Below are 13,896 nucleotides of genomic sequence, written 5' to 3'. Positions count from 1 at the left end.
TTTGGTTACGTGGGCTGGTTCAGCTTCATCGTCTACATATTCATTAATTATTTTTAGTCTACTTTTGCGTCCAAATGTCGTCCTTGCTGGTAGCTCTGGCGATCGTTGCCGGCGCCGTCCAACTCCACACTGTGACAGCGGCGACGTCGAACTCCGTGATGTTCGTTCTCTGACGAGACCACGTCGCCAGGGCTTGTCCGGTGCCACATGTTATCTCCGCCATGCTCAGCTTGGGCGTGGCCGGCACCGCCGCTGGCAACATCCTGCTTCATACCGGCGTGCACCCGCCCATGTACGGGCGTCACTGCCACTGCTACATCGACCTGCCGCGTGCACAGGAAGGCTTCAAGAAGGCTACAAGCGAAGAGCCATGGCCTCTGGGACGAGCGGAAGGCAACTTCCAGGTATTCACACATGTACCTAGCCTCAATGCTATACCAAAACCACTATATCTAACCAAGTTTTTGCCTTCACGTTTCACCACTTGGATGAAAGCAACTTGAGAAGCTGTGGGCTGCCGACACGTGTATTAATTTGGGCTACAGGGGTGTACAAATTCATTGTGACTGTAGATTTTGATGTAAATTTTGTTAACTGATTCGCATTTTTGTGTGTGCACTTGGGGTGGCTTCAGCGATTTCCTAATGATCCGGGGCAGTCTGTTTGATTTGGATTTCTTTCCTGCATGTGTGTGTTGACTGGCCTGGGCCGATTTATGGTGATGCGGTTATTGCATAGACTCCCGTTTCTCCCTCTCAATTTTCTCCGCGTGTCCCTCTCTGTCAAAGGCTCGCGAGGCATCCCGTGGTTGCTCCACCTCCACCGCCCACCGCTCAACAGCATGCCGCCGCTCACCAGCGTGGTCGTTTATAAAAAGCTCTTGTCCCCTCCCCTTGAGTTCACTGCGCACGTCTCCCAGATTCTCGGCGACGCAAAACCCATCGTTCCCGACTTCATTGATGGCCGATGCATCGCCGGAGTTCTCACCGCTGGGCCGCATCCCCTTCCTGGAGTTGGCCGGCGTAGCTCTCTCTTCCACTTCTGCCCCCACCTCCTCCCAGCCAGGCGCTCCAATCATGGCGCGGAGGCCGGATCGAGCCCATATGGCGTGGCGGCGGCCGAATTCACAACGGCGATGACACCCAGCGGTCCCCGCTGGCCCAACCAAGTTCGTTTTCCTCTCCCCATCCTCTCCCGTGAGCACCCTCGATTTCGTCTCGCCGGTCCAGGCCACTCGCAGCAGCCAGCCACCTATAGCAACTAGCAACTCCATGGCTCTCGCCGCCTTCTAGGTTGTGGCGGAGCCCCGCTCCAGCACACAACGCATGCCGATTCACTTCTGTTCCTTTACGGAACCATCGCCAGCCTGCCGGAAGGGAAGGCGACGGCCGGTGCCAAGGGCTGCAGAGTGGGCACCGTGCTGGCCCTTGCCATCCCCTCCCACTGACAGGCCTTTCCATGTTTTATCCCCATTACCATTGACGAGGACAGATCATAGGATACCGCTGCTGGGAGCCTGGGACATGTACTATCATGACAATGTCAGGAGAACCTTCATCTCTGGGCGTGAGATGCATCTGCATTTCCCAAAAATTGATCCCGTGGACAAGATCAGGTGGATTACTGTAACTGCTCTTATATCTTGGTTGATATTTTCCATTTTTAAATTAGCGACGACGAGCAAGAAGGTGATTTTGATGTGAAAACAAATAGAAGGAAACACTCCTATATGTAGCAACCACAATTTATTATTTATAGTTAGGCACAACTGAAGTCTCGAGTGTTCAACCCATGGATAAGCTTTTTTCAGCTCTCATCTCTATATGGATATGCTTTTTTCAGGTTAGTGATTCAGGAGTTCCTGCCAAGACTGGCTTTTGGAAGTTATGCTTGCTTCACCAGTTGGGTTTAACAAGGACATAATCAATTCTCTGTTGGTAATTAGAAGATAAAATCTGGTTCAAGAAAACTTCTCTTTTGCTTATTTGCTTGTTTCTGAATTTTACTAATCTTTTTTCATTTTCTTTTTTTCAGGTTAGTAGTACGGGAGTTCCTGTCAAGAATGACTTTTGGAAGTTATGCTAGCTTCATCAGTTGGGCTTTCTGTACAAAACTAAGATAATTTATTTTGGTACTTGCGGTTAGTATTACACAGATGGGTGATGCACACATACTTCACCCGTGTATCTGTTCATGTATGTTGTTATTAGCTAATTAGACAAAATTCCTCTGTTTGTATGGTGTTTGTGATGATGCTATCAATTCACTAAACACTAAAATACCGGGTTGTGCTTTCAAATCTAGCAAATTAATTTTCTCTATTGCTTCTTTTCCAGGCAGAAGTATTAGATCTATTCTGTGCCATAAGTCTTACTGTCAAAAAAATTATATAAGCAGCGCCTGATGATTATAGGTAACTCATATTAAGAACTTTGCTTTAGCAACAGAATTCGGATAAATTTGCAGTTTTGCACCAATGAAAAAGGTATTACATACCAGATACAAGATATAAGCCATGCTGAACATTGTGATCCTACAGCAGATATGCCAAGTGCTTCCTCATGAAATGGATAGTAGTGTCAATGATGAAAAAAGTAGATCGGCCAATCTAGGTAGCATCAGAAGTGGTCTCCATGAGAAAGTAAACTGCCTAATGCCATCTTCCGAGAAGGCTGGACATGCAAAAATTGACAAGAAAGTAGTGTTGGACAGTTCTCTCTGCAACAATGAATAAATTCATTTTATTACTGTATAGCCATGGTGGCAATATTTTTTGGATAACAAGAAACAATTTGCTCAAATAATCTCAGTAGAGATAACATTGCGGTCTATCAGGAAAAAAAGTTAGCTATTTAATTAAATAGAAAACTCTGTCACTCATTGCTACGGATGCTAAACAATTAGACTAACTGATAGAAAAGTATATATAGAGTAGTTACATTTCTTTATTCCAAAAACAGATGATGGATGTTAATCGTACAAGAACACGAGGATGACAAACATAAATTGATCACATATATTATCACCACGAGTCGATTTAATTGGTGGTAATTTTTATTTGCGATGGAAACAAAGTGGAATCAAATGATTCAACCAACCAAAAGAAAGAGAACAAAGGACGAAAGTGCCTTTCTGCTCCCGAGCTCATTTGAGCTCGGTGAACAGTAAAATCAAAAAAAAATTCAAAAAATTCCAAAAAAAATCTCAGAGAAACATTGACAAAAGTTCTAAGTGCTTGCAAAAATTCATCATGAAATCACATTCCTGTAAGGCGTGGCAAAAAAAAACAAATCCAGCCTCCAAAATGCTTTTGAAAGTAGCATTTTCAGAGTACCGATTTTGTTTTTTTTTTGCCACGCCTTCTAGAAATGTGATTTCATGACGAATTTTTGCAAGCACTTAAAACTTTTGTCAATGTTTCTAGCCAAAAAAAATTGGAATTTTTTGAAATTTTTTTGATTTTTTTTCGATTTTACTGTTCACCCGAGCTCATATGAGCTCGGGTGCAGAAACTCCACGTCCAACAAAGGATGCTTACTGAGCTGAATGAGTCAGGGTGCTCTACTACTGGATTGAAAGTAATAATAGGTAGATCCAGCGACTCAGTGGTAGATGTTAATCGACCCCACAATGTCAGGCAGCCGCCCTGGCTTTGCCCGGAAGTCACCACTAAAATTACAGCAAGAAATATGAAGTAATGTGTATCTTCCATGCTGGGGTTGTACCAGTGTATTGACTCCGTCAATGCACCAACCTGGAAGAAGAAGAACTGTTTGTGGAGTGGGGAATTTCTTTTCTGAGGAGAAAAATGTTTAGTACGTCTCTAAGTTACTGAACTGTCCCCCTAGACAAAGATGAGTTTAATATTGCCCGTTGACACAGAGAAGGCCTACTATCACATACCGCTTATTGGACTGTCTAACATTAGTCTCATTCCAAACCCCACATATCCAGGAAAGAAGCTTACATCAAAGAGAAAGCTACAAATTGGATGATTGGTCTCTATGAAATTGATGTTATACTTACTTTATTTTCGAAAAGGGGATTACCCCGGCCTCTACATCAAATGATGCACACAGCCGCGCCATATTATTAAACATAAATCAAGTTCCTGTCAGCAAGTTCCAGACTTATTTCATTAAGTAGTTTTCTTCTATTTGAACTCAATTTCTTCAATTGCTCTGAGCCGTGAGCTTATATTAGCCGGGAGCTCATATATATTTGGCATTGTGAACTCATTTTAGTTTTATTTATGAAATCATTATGTGAACTCCTTACTTTTTTGGGGAGATGTGAATTCAGATTCATCTATGAATCATGGTTGAAGTGTCCCTTGCCAATGTACGGAGGGCTACATACTTGTGCCACTTCTACCTACAATTCCATTGCTGCCTTTGAATAAGCTACAACAAGTGCAACAAAACAGATTGCAGCAAGTAGCTTATGGAATAAAATTTGCAATATTACTCATTTGTCATATTGTCGCTCATTTGATCCTGGCTGTGAAACTAAACGTGACATGCTATTCTTCATGTAATTTCCAAATCGCAATCCATAATCAAGCAAAAGATTACAACAAACGTGACTTACATGTTGCTTGCATTCAACATCTTCAGGACCTACACACGCATCCATCTCCTCCTCCGGCCGCTGCTGCCATCACGCCACTTGTTCAGGACCTGCACAAGGCATCGTCTTCTATTCAGCACAACCCTTGCCACTAGAACACTTCTCCAGCAGGGGAGGGCGAGCTGCGCCAATGAGCCGCGGGGATGGCAAGCACCCGCAGAGAGCTGCGCTATCGCGCGCAGGCGTGGGGGAGAACCCGCAGCGAGCTGCAGTATCTAGCGCAGGCATCCGCGAGGCGAGGATGAACTGCGCCGGCGCCTGCAGACGTGGACGAGAACCGGCGGCGAGTCGAAGTGGCTCGCTCGGGCATCAACGTGGGTGAGCACCGTCGGGGAGCTACGGTTGCTCGCACAGGCGTGGGCAAGCTAGGGCGGAGAGCTGCGGTGGCTTGCGCTGGCAGCGGTGAGGTTCGACGACGAGCAACCCATGATGACAAGAGCGAGGTAGCCTGAGAGCAATCCTTATCCAACCAGTCCACACGCATCAGATAAGGTTAGATAGGATCAGGGGCACTTTGGTCCTTTCAGGTGCCTAGAAAATGGAAAAGAAAAAGGGAAAGTAATGGAAAAAGAAGAAATTGCATGGTAATGAAAGTGAACATGAATTGGATGGCATTTTTTCAAGCAAATCTTGACGGTGACAATTTTGCGAAGCCCCGTGTTGAAAGTGACAAATAACCAATTTTCTTCAAAAAATAAGATAATTCTAACTTTCTTTTATTGTCGGTTTGGCCTGTGTTCAAATTGGGCCACAAGGCAGTCAACTGCTTGCAATTGACTAGGACTAATCCGTACACCAAGCACTCTCACAATCATCCACGAAGGTTACTCAACTCCTTGATTTTCTTGTAGACTGCTTAGTTAATTCAGCGTATTTTGCTCTATCTAGCCTCAATTTGTTTGAAGTGACTCACATGCTAATTATTTCTTCCTCCCTCCTTAACTTATGTTTGTTTTGATTAATTAAAACTTATTGTGCCAGTCAACTCTGTATCCAGCGTATGAATCTGTTTTTTTTTTGCGAAAGCGTATGGTTCGGTTGACTTCTCCACTTCGGTACTACTTATATTTCGCTCCTCTACTACACCGAAACCATTGTAGCAGTCGAGCAAAAAAAAGAACCTTCAATTTGACCACTTAGTTTGAAAAGAAATAAAGATACATGCATCTAGGTTTACAACCTTATTAAACAAATAAGTAGCTGTTGTGTGCACTTAATCTTCAGTGGGAGAAATCAAGGCGACAAGAATTCTCAAAATGGTTTGTCTCCAATTTCAAGCTATTTTGCAATCTTCGAGAGTCAGGTCATGATTTGGAATCGTTGAGAGGCAGGCTGTGCATCCAGCAACAACTTCAACATTGTGTTTACAAGGAACAAACCATCAAGAACAATAGCATAAGAACTAGCCTCATCTCTCTACCACTACATCACAGAGACAAACACAGCTTGAGGGTCAATATCTCAAATCTAACAAGAGAACAAGAGCTTCGCCATTCTGCATCCAATATCCATTATCACTATCTATTGTACATCATTTATGCATGTACCAAATAGACATACCCTTTTCTTGTATGAACTACTTTGCAACGAATCAACTCTTGGGATGAGTTACCAAACATTCAAAAAAGTCAGATAGCGTGTTAATTCATGTGGCGCATGAATTAGTGTAGGAACCAGTTATTTTAGTACATAAAAACTGTATCTGTGCCGTATGGATGGGCGCGGCGTGCCGCCGCGCGGGGAAAAGCTAGTAACTACTACACGAATTCGATGGAAATCATGTCCGAGCCGTTTCATTTACTCACGGTCGATGAATGCAACAGAGGAAGGAGAACAAATCATTGACCTGGCTTGTATTCTTGCACGGCGGAGCTTTTGTAGCTGGACGGAAGGCTGCGCACACATTGGCATTGGCGTTGGTGCTTGACTGGTGGGAGTCGCGGCTCGATGCCGTCTTGGTTGACCAGCGCTAACACTTGCTTGGCGCGGCGCTGGCCAGCAGTTCTTTTAGATTGCCTTCCCAGAAGTTCATGCACGGCCATTCCAGGAACGAAAATCCTAGACACACGGATAGTTACGGGGGTTTCAGGGGGTCAACAACGCTAATTAATTTCTCCCCCTGATTTTCAGTGGGGGTGGGGCCCGCCTCTCTTCTAATCTCCAATCAAAAAGCTCCACCTAATCACAGTCCGTTAAATCCGTAAAAACTATCCCGTGTGTGTAGCATTGCTTTTCCAGGAAAGGACGAGGAGCAACGCTAGACACACGGGGGATTTACAGGGGGACTGCAGGGCGCATAGAATTGATTAGCTGAGATTTTATTAAGTGAGGCAGGCCCACCTGTTAATTAGAGAAGTGCATCGCCGCATGCAGCCTGGTCCGTGAAATTTCATTGTTTTTGCCCATGCGTGTAGTACGATAATACTACATTCACAGGGATGTTTCAACTGGCTTCACGGACTGAGGAACGTGGCCTAATTTAATTGGCCCCCCTGATTCTAAGTGGTGGGGCCCGTTCTACTTAACTAAATCATATCCATTGGTCTTTATTTAGCCCGTAAAACCCCGTAAAGTGCCCGTGTGTGTAGCATTACTTTGGACGAGGAGCAATGCTAGATACACAGGGGATTTACATTGGGATTACTGGGTGGTAAGAATTGATTGGCTAAGATTTGGTTTAGTGTAGCCCATGCAGCCTGGTCCGTGAAATCCGTCACTTGTGGCCATGCATGTAGTACTATTGCAGGACGAGCTCGTCATGCCACCATCTCCGGTGCTAAACATAGCCTACGTAGGTAAATAAACAGGACCGCCAATCTCTACTTCTAATGGAGCAGTTGGTAGTCTCGCTTCCAGGTTTTTTTTTCGTCCCACCTTTCATGGTTTTTTTGGTACCTCCTCCCACCTTCGCTGGTTATTTTTCGCAGATTTTTTTTCGTCTCCTCCCCCCACTTCATCGGTTTATTTTCATGTCACCCTCTCACACAAGAAAGAAATCTGAACAGATCAGAACTTTCCATACTGGCGCATGTTATTTAATAATGTAGAATCAATCACGAACAATCTCTAAAGATCAAATCTAAATTAATTAACCTTACCTTAAATCACTCAATCACATTAATTAGAAAACAAATAATTGATTTTCAGAAAAATCGCTCAATCACATTAACCTTACCTTAACTCATGGATGGTAATCAATCTCCAAAGAAAGGAAACAATACATCGAGGGAGCAGTAAATAAACTCCCTTTCTTATGACATGTATATGATCTTCCCTTCCCTCTCCGTTGTCGAGCGTTCTTGATTCTCGAGGCCGATGCTTGGGCTGCATCACTGGGTCGCGACGGTGCCGGAGGACGAGGACGGCGAGGCCGGGTGCCGCGGCACCACGTTGGCCGCGGCCGGTGAAGGGGGCGAAGAAGGGCGGCTTCCCTGGCCCGGACGGCGCCGACGCCGACCCGGGCCACCTCCTCCGCGTATTCTTGGAGCTGTGGCTGGCCGATTTACATGAAATTAATTCCCTCAGTTGTGGTGGCAAATATAATACACATAATCCATATTGTTATGCACTAGCATGTGTGTGTGTGAAATAGATGGATTATGGTCCCGTACCCAATAAGATGGATATGTATGTGTGTGTGTTAGAGAGAGAGAGAAAGAGGGAGAGGGGGAGAGAGAGTGAGGAAGAGGGGGGGAGAGAGAGTGTGTGTGAGGATTTGATGGTAAAAAAGGTCGCCAATGTCACTTGATATGTATGAGAATATTAATATTGAACTCTTAAAGTTAATGTGGCCCCGATGCAACGCACGGACGTTCTTCTAGTTTCGATAGATAGACAGTTCAATAATAAAGTTTTATGTTACTTTCTCTCGGATCAACAACACCACACATCCTGGATTCTTCTCATCATATTCATAGGGACAAGTAGCTCCATCGTCATCTGTCTTGTCTTCGTCATCGGAACCCATCCCCATGTACTCCTTTTGGATCTCCATATTGCCCCTGGTGAGCAGATCCACATGAACCTTGTCCTCCAACCCTACTTTATCGCCGGCCTTCTTGTTCTTGCCTCACAAAGCTCGTCGAGGAACTTCTTTCTTTTGTCCATCCACCCAATCGGCGCCGAGGCCGTGGATTTCGCCGACAGTGGGGATCACAGGGCAAGACAAAAATAAGCGGATGTCGTGGTCGGACAGCTGGACCATGCTCGGGTCAGTGACAGACGCGGCCTTGGGCATGGACTCCCCCACGACTATCGACCACCACCTCCATCTATGATGAGAAATCGCTGCCGTCTGCGGGAAGGTTAGAACTTAGAAGAGTGGCCTTGACTCTCTTCTGCAGCGCTGCGTCATCTTTTGGCAAGAGGTCCAAGGTGACTAGGCAGTTGCCAAGTTCCCGGGACGATGGGAACGAGCGTCGAGGATCGCCAAGTGGGCAATAGTAGGGAACTATGGGGGTACTAGTGGTACCAATCCGTCACAACATGTTGAAGTGTGGTACTTCCATGCAATTAACTCCAGCACCTCTCATCTCCTTTTCCAGTCAGCCGCCATCCCTTCGGTTATATGTGTTGCTCCTCCGACGAGCCTCGTCGTCTGCATAACCAAAAGGGGAGTTTGCCACCGCCTGTATACTCCCTCCACCGTGACCACCACTGATTTTTTGAGTACCCACCCCGGACCTCCCCCCTGTTTTTTTTATCCTTGCCTCTCCCTCTTACCCCATCCATCCATTCCCGAGATTGGTGCCGCAAGCCAAGATGCCTCTGCCTAGCAACGATAACCGTCCCGTTACACCGACGCCCAAAGTTGGCCAAAGAAAAACATAGAGGAAATACTTTTAAGGTGAAATTCACAAAAAATAAACACTTGCAAACATGAAAGTGCGTTATATCGACTAGAGGGGGGGTGAACAGGCGATTTTTATGAGTTCTTCAATGAGGAATTTTTCGGTGAGGAAATTCCTAAGTGAAGAACTACTTGCAGCGGAATAAGTACTCAGAAGTAAGCATAAGAGAATGCGGGCATAGTCATCATGATGAACTGAAGACAATCAAAGAGTACAGAAAGCGTAAACACAGGATAGCACAAGATGAAGACAAATAGACTGAAGAATTGAACTGAGGAAATTGAGAAAGTCTTCAGTCAAAGTCTTCAAACACAGATATGGACGAACACTCAACACAGTAAAGAGGAAATGAAAGAGTTGAGGAAATAGAACCAGTTAGGTTGGTGAAGACAATGATTTGGTAGACCAGTTCCAACTGCTGTCTCAATTGTACGTCTGGTTGGAGCGGCTGAGTATTTAAACTCGAGGACACACAGTCCTGGACACCCAGTCGCTGAGCACGCAGCTCAGGACACCAAGTCCTCACCGTATTCTCCTTGAACTAAGGTCACACAGACCTCGTCCAATCACTCGTGGTAAGTCTTCAGGCGACTTCCAAACCTTCACAGACTTGGTCACTCGGCGATCCACAATTCCTCTTGGATGCTCTAGACCATGACGCCTAACCGTCTGGAAGAAGCACAATCTTCAAAGGTAACAAGCGTCGGATCCATGCAGGATCAATCTCTTCAGTGATGCTCAATCACTTTGGGTTTGTAGGTGTTTGGTTTTTGGGTTTTTCCTCACTCGATGATTTTCGCTCAAAGTCTTCGGAGGATGGGTTGCTCTCAAATGACAAGTGTAAAGTCTCTCGGACCAGCCAACCAGCTAGTGGTTGTAGGGGGCGGCTATTTATAGCCTAGGAAGCAGCCCGACATGATAAGACATAAATGCCCTTCAATGATATGACCGTTAGGTGGATAAGATATTTTGGGACAGCTGGCGCACAGCACAGCAACGGTCGGAAATTTGACTCTCAAATTCCTCAGGGCTATCATGTTCCTCACTGTGTAGGCAATCCGCACTGGCGAATTCCTAACTCCTCAGTCAGAACAAATTCCTCAGCGACCAGAAGAACTTCATCTCTGTCACTGAAGAAATTGACTGAACTGTATGAGATTTCCAATGGCTTCACTTGAAGGGATTGGTAGGTGTAGGATTTTGAGTTGAGCATCACATGGAAATTTTTCCTTAGTATCTCAAGAAAGAGAAAACGAAACTACGAAAACAAAAGTCTTCACGCTTCATGTTCCTCAAATGAATACCAAGTCTTCAAGGCCACACCAATTTCTTCACTTTCAAAGTCTTCAGAAAGTCTTCAGAATATCAAAGTCTTCAGTCGAAGAACTTCATTTTTAGGGGTCGACTTTCTCTGTAAATATCAAACTCCTCATGGACTTATAGACCTGTGTACACTCATAAACACATTAGTCCCTTAACCTATAAGTCTTCAATACACCAAAATCACTAAGGGGCACTAGATGCACTTACAATCTCCCCCTTTTTGGTGATTGATGACAATATATGTTAAATTTTCAACGGGTATAAACATATGAAGTGTAAATACTGATATTGAGGAATTTGATTGCAAGATATAGAAGAACTCCCCCTGAAGATGTGCATGGTGAGGAATTTTGCTTTTAAGGCATTGCACATTTGAAGAGTTGAATCATGGAGATCTCCCCTATATCTTGTAATTCATACACGCATTTGACATATAATATGAAGAATTTGAAATGCATGATGAAATATGGTGACTGATGTAGTTCAGCATGCGTTTATTAACATATAATGAGGAATAAGCATGCAGAGGAACACATCAAAAGTATCAGAGCACCATCGGGTTTAAGATTACAACTCGATCCAATAAAGTTTCAGAAGAACGAGAGTTGTAACTTAGCAAAAAAAATGCCCATATAGTATACTAGACCCGCTTGAAGACTAACTCACATTTCTCCCCCTTTGTCATCAAATGACCAAAAGGGTTGAAACTGAGGACTAACGCCCCTGAAGAATTTCAAGTTGATGAAGGAGCGCCAGCGTTGTCGGGGTCGGTTGTCGTAGTAGGGCCTGCCGCAGTGTCGTCCAAGTCTTCATTTTCATCAGTGTCGTGTGATGAAGAATAGGAGCTGGCTACCAGGGAAGGAACCTTGACCTTCTTGAATTTCTTCGGTGGAGGTATAGACCAGTCAAATTCTTCCTTGAGACCCATTCTCTTCAGTTCTTCTGCGCTGTAGACATTAGAAAGAACAGCCCAGGTGCGGTTGAAGGTTTCATGGAGGTAGTATTGGTTTTTCTTCACTGCATTGTGTGTTGAGGTCATGTTGTGAAGAATTGAACCAAACTCACGCTTGACCCATTTATGATTGCGATCAACCTTCTGACGAAGACTGAGGAGTAACTCACGATCAGTCATCACCCTGGGTGCTGTGGCTTGAGGATTTTGCTTGGCTGAGGTATTGGCGGCAGAGTCATGTGTGGCAGAGTCATCATTGGTGGAGTAGGATGCAGCTTTGCGAAATTGACCATCCAATGGATGAATGCCTTCATCTATCACAGCAGTTGCCTTGCCCTTGTCATCAGTTGAGGAAAATGTCCGTTTGAGGACTTCAATTGGAGGCAAGTAGTTGCAGTGGTTCAGAGTGTCAGCCTTGTAATTGAGTGAAGACCTTGTCCTGATGAACCTCATAATCCATGGTGCATAAGGCTTCAGCCCAAAAGGTGACATAGCAATGTTTGCCAGAGTCCTCATGAAGAAATGATGGAAGTTGATGGGAACGCCATGAATGATATTGAAAAGCATATTCTTCATGATGCCAATGACTTCTTCATCATTTGAGTCGTGGCCTTTGATAGGACTCATTGTCTTCGTCAGAATGCGATAGACAGTCCGAGGCACATACAGTAATTCCTTGACGAAGAATTTGGTTCGAGGTGCCTGTCCTGGCTTCAAACGCTTCATCAGCACTTGCATGTAATGATTTGAAAGCTCAGGTTCGTTGTAGATGCAACGAGCACCATCAAGGGGAGGACTGAGTGGGAGGGCACGAAGCAATTCAGTTGCTGGTGCCTTGTAGTGAGTATTTTCTGTCATCCAGTCCAATACCCATGAGTTCACATCTTCAGAATCTCCGGTGATGTGCAGCGTCGCATAGAATTGAAGAATGAGTTCTTCATTCCAATCACAGATGTCAGTGCAGAAATTCAGCAATCCTGCATCGTGAAGAACACTGAGGACTGGCTCGAAGCCTGGCAGAGATTCCATGTCCACGTGAGGCATATGTGCATGATCGAAGACTTTGTCTTTGTTGAATAGTACAGAGGAATAGAAGTTGGCTTGACTAGCAGTCCAGAAATGCCTCTTTCTTATGCGAGCAGAGTCATAAGGGTTGTAGTCAGTGAAGAATGCATGCTCGCCGAAGAAATCTTCAGCCTTGAACTTTTGCTTCGTTGAGAATGGATTCTTTGGCTTTGGCAGTGGAGTGTCAGTGAGTTGCATCACTACCTCTGGAATCGCAATCTCAGGTTCTTCAGGCTGAGGATTTTCTGGTTCCTCTTCATATGCAGTCTGCGTGTTCATAGGATCAGCAGTAGCAGGTTCTTCAGCGCTAGTGGCTGGAATTTATTCATGCACGGATGAGTTGGGATGAGTTTCTTCAGAGCCCATTTGAACCGTTGGTGCAGGGGACTAAGGGATTTGTTGGATTGGGGTGAAGAGTGGAGAATTGGGATGCTGACTTTTCCAAAAGTCATCATTCATCACAGGCGTGGTGCATCCAATATCCACGTCTTCGTCTTCAATTTCCTCAACACCAGCCTCTTCAGCTGTGAACTGAGGCATAGGCGAGGAAATGATTGGTGTTGAAGGGATTGAATCCACTTCAATTTCTTCATCAATCTGCTCTAACGAAGCAGCAGAATGATTTTCTTCATCAGATCCGCTTGGGATCTCATACTCTTCACCAAAAGGAACAAGGTCCTTTGATGGAATGGAGGAAATTGGAACAGCATCGATTGGATTTTCAAAAGAGCTTGTCATAGGCTTCATTTTCTTCGGGGCTGAAGAATTTAAAGCAGCTGATGCTTTCCTTTTCTTCACTGCAGCTCGCTCTGCAGCCTTGGTCTTCTTCACATCAGATGCAGATGGAAGGATTGGAGTTGGTGTAGGCGCGGGAGGAGCTGAGGAATCTGGTTGAATTTCCTCAGGCGCAACTGATGCAGTTATCCTGACTTCTTCAGTTTCTTCAGGCGCACCACTAGTGGATGCCCTGGCAATTTCTTCAGCGGCTGGAATGGAGTCATCAGCCCTGGAACTAGCATTGTCTTCAGCAGGCTGAAAATCATCAGCGGTGCTGGCATGTTCTTCAGCAGGCTGAGC

At 45.0% G+C, this 13,896-nt stretch overlaps 1 long non-coding RNA gene across 1 annotated transcript; it reads right to left on the bottom strand.

The window, feature by feature from the left end:
• Positions 1-2,477: 2,477 nt before the first annotated feature.
• LOC123066966 (uncharacterized) lies at positions 2,478-5,066 on the bottom strand. Its single transcript, XR_006431483.1, has 3 exons — positions 4,784-5,066; positions 4,591-4,679; positions 2,478-2,718 (listed from the first exon to the last, which is right to left on the bottom strand). It is a non-coding gene; the product is annotated as an uncharacterized lncRNA (long non-coding RNA).
• Between the last annotated feature and the right edge of the window lie 8,830 nt (positions 5,067-13,896).

This window comes from Triticum aestivum, chromosome 3B (assembly GCF_018294505.1).
Source record: "Triticum aestivum cultivar Chinese Spring chromosome 3B, IWGSC CS RefSeq v2.1, whole genome shotgun sequence".
NCBI lineage: Eukaryota > Viridiplantae > Streptophyta > Magnoliopsida > Poales > Poaceae > Triticum > Triticum aestivum.
Note: the sequence above shows the minus strand (reverse complement) of the source record. Positions and strands in the feature narration are given on the sequence as shown.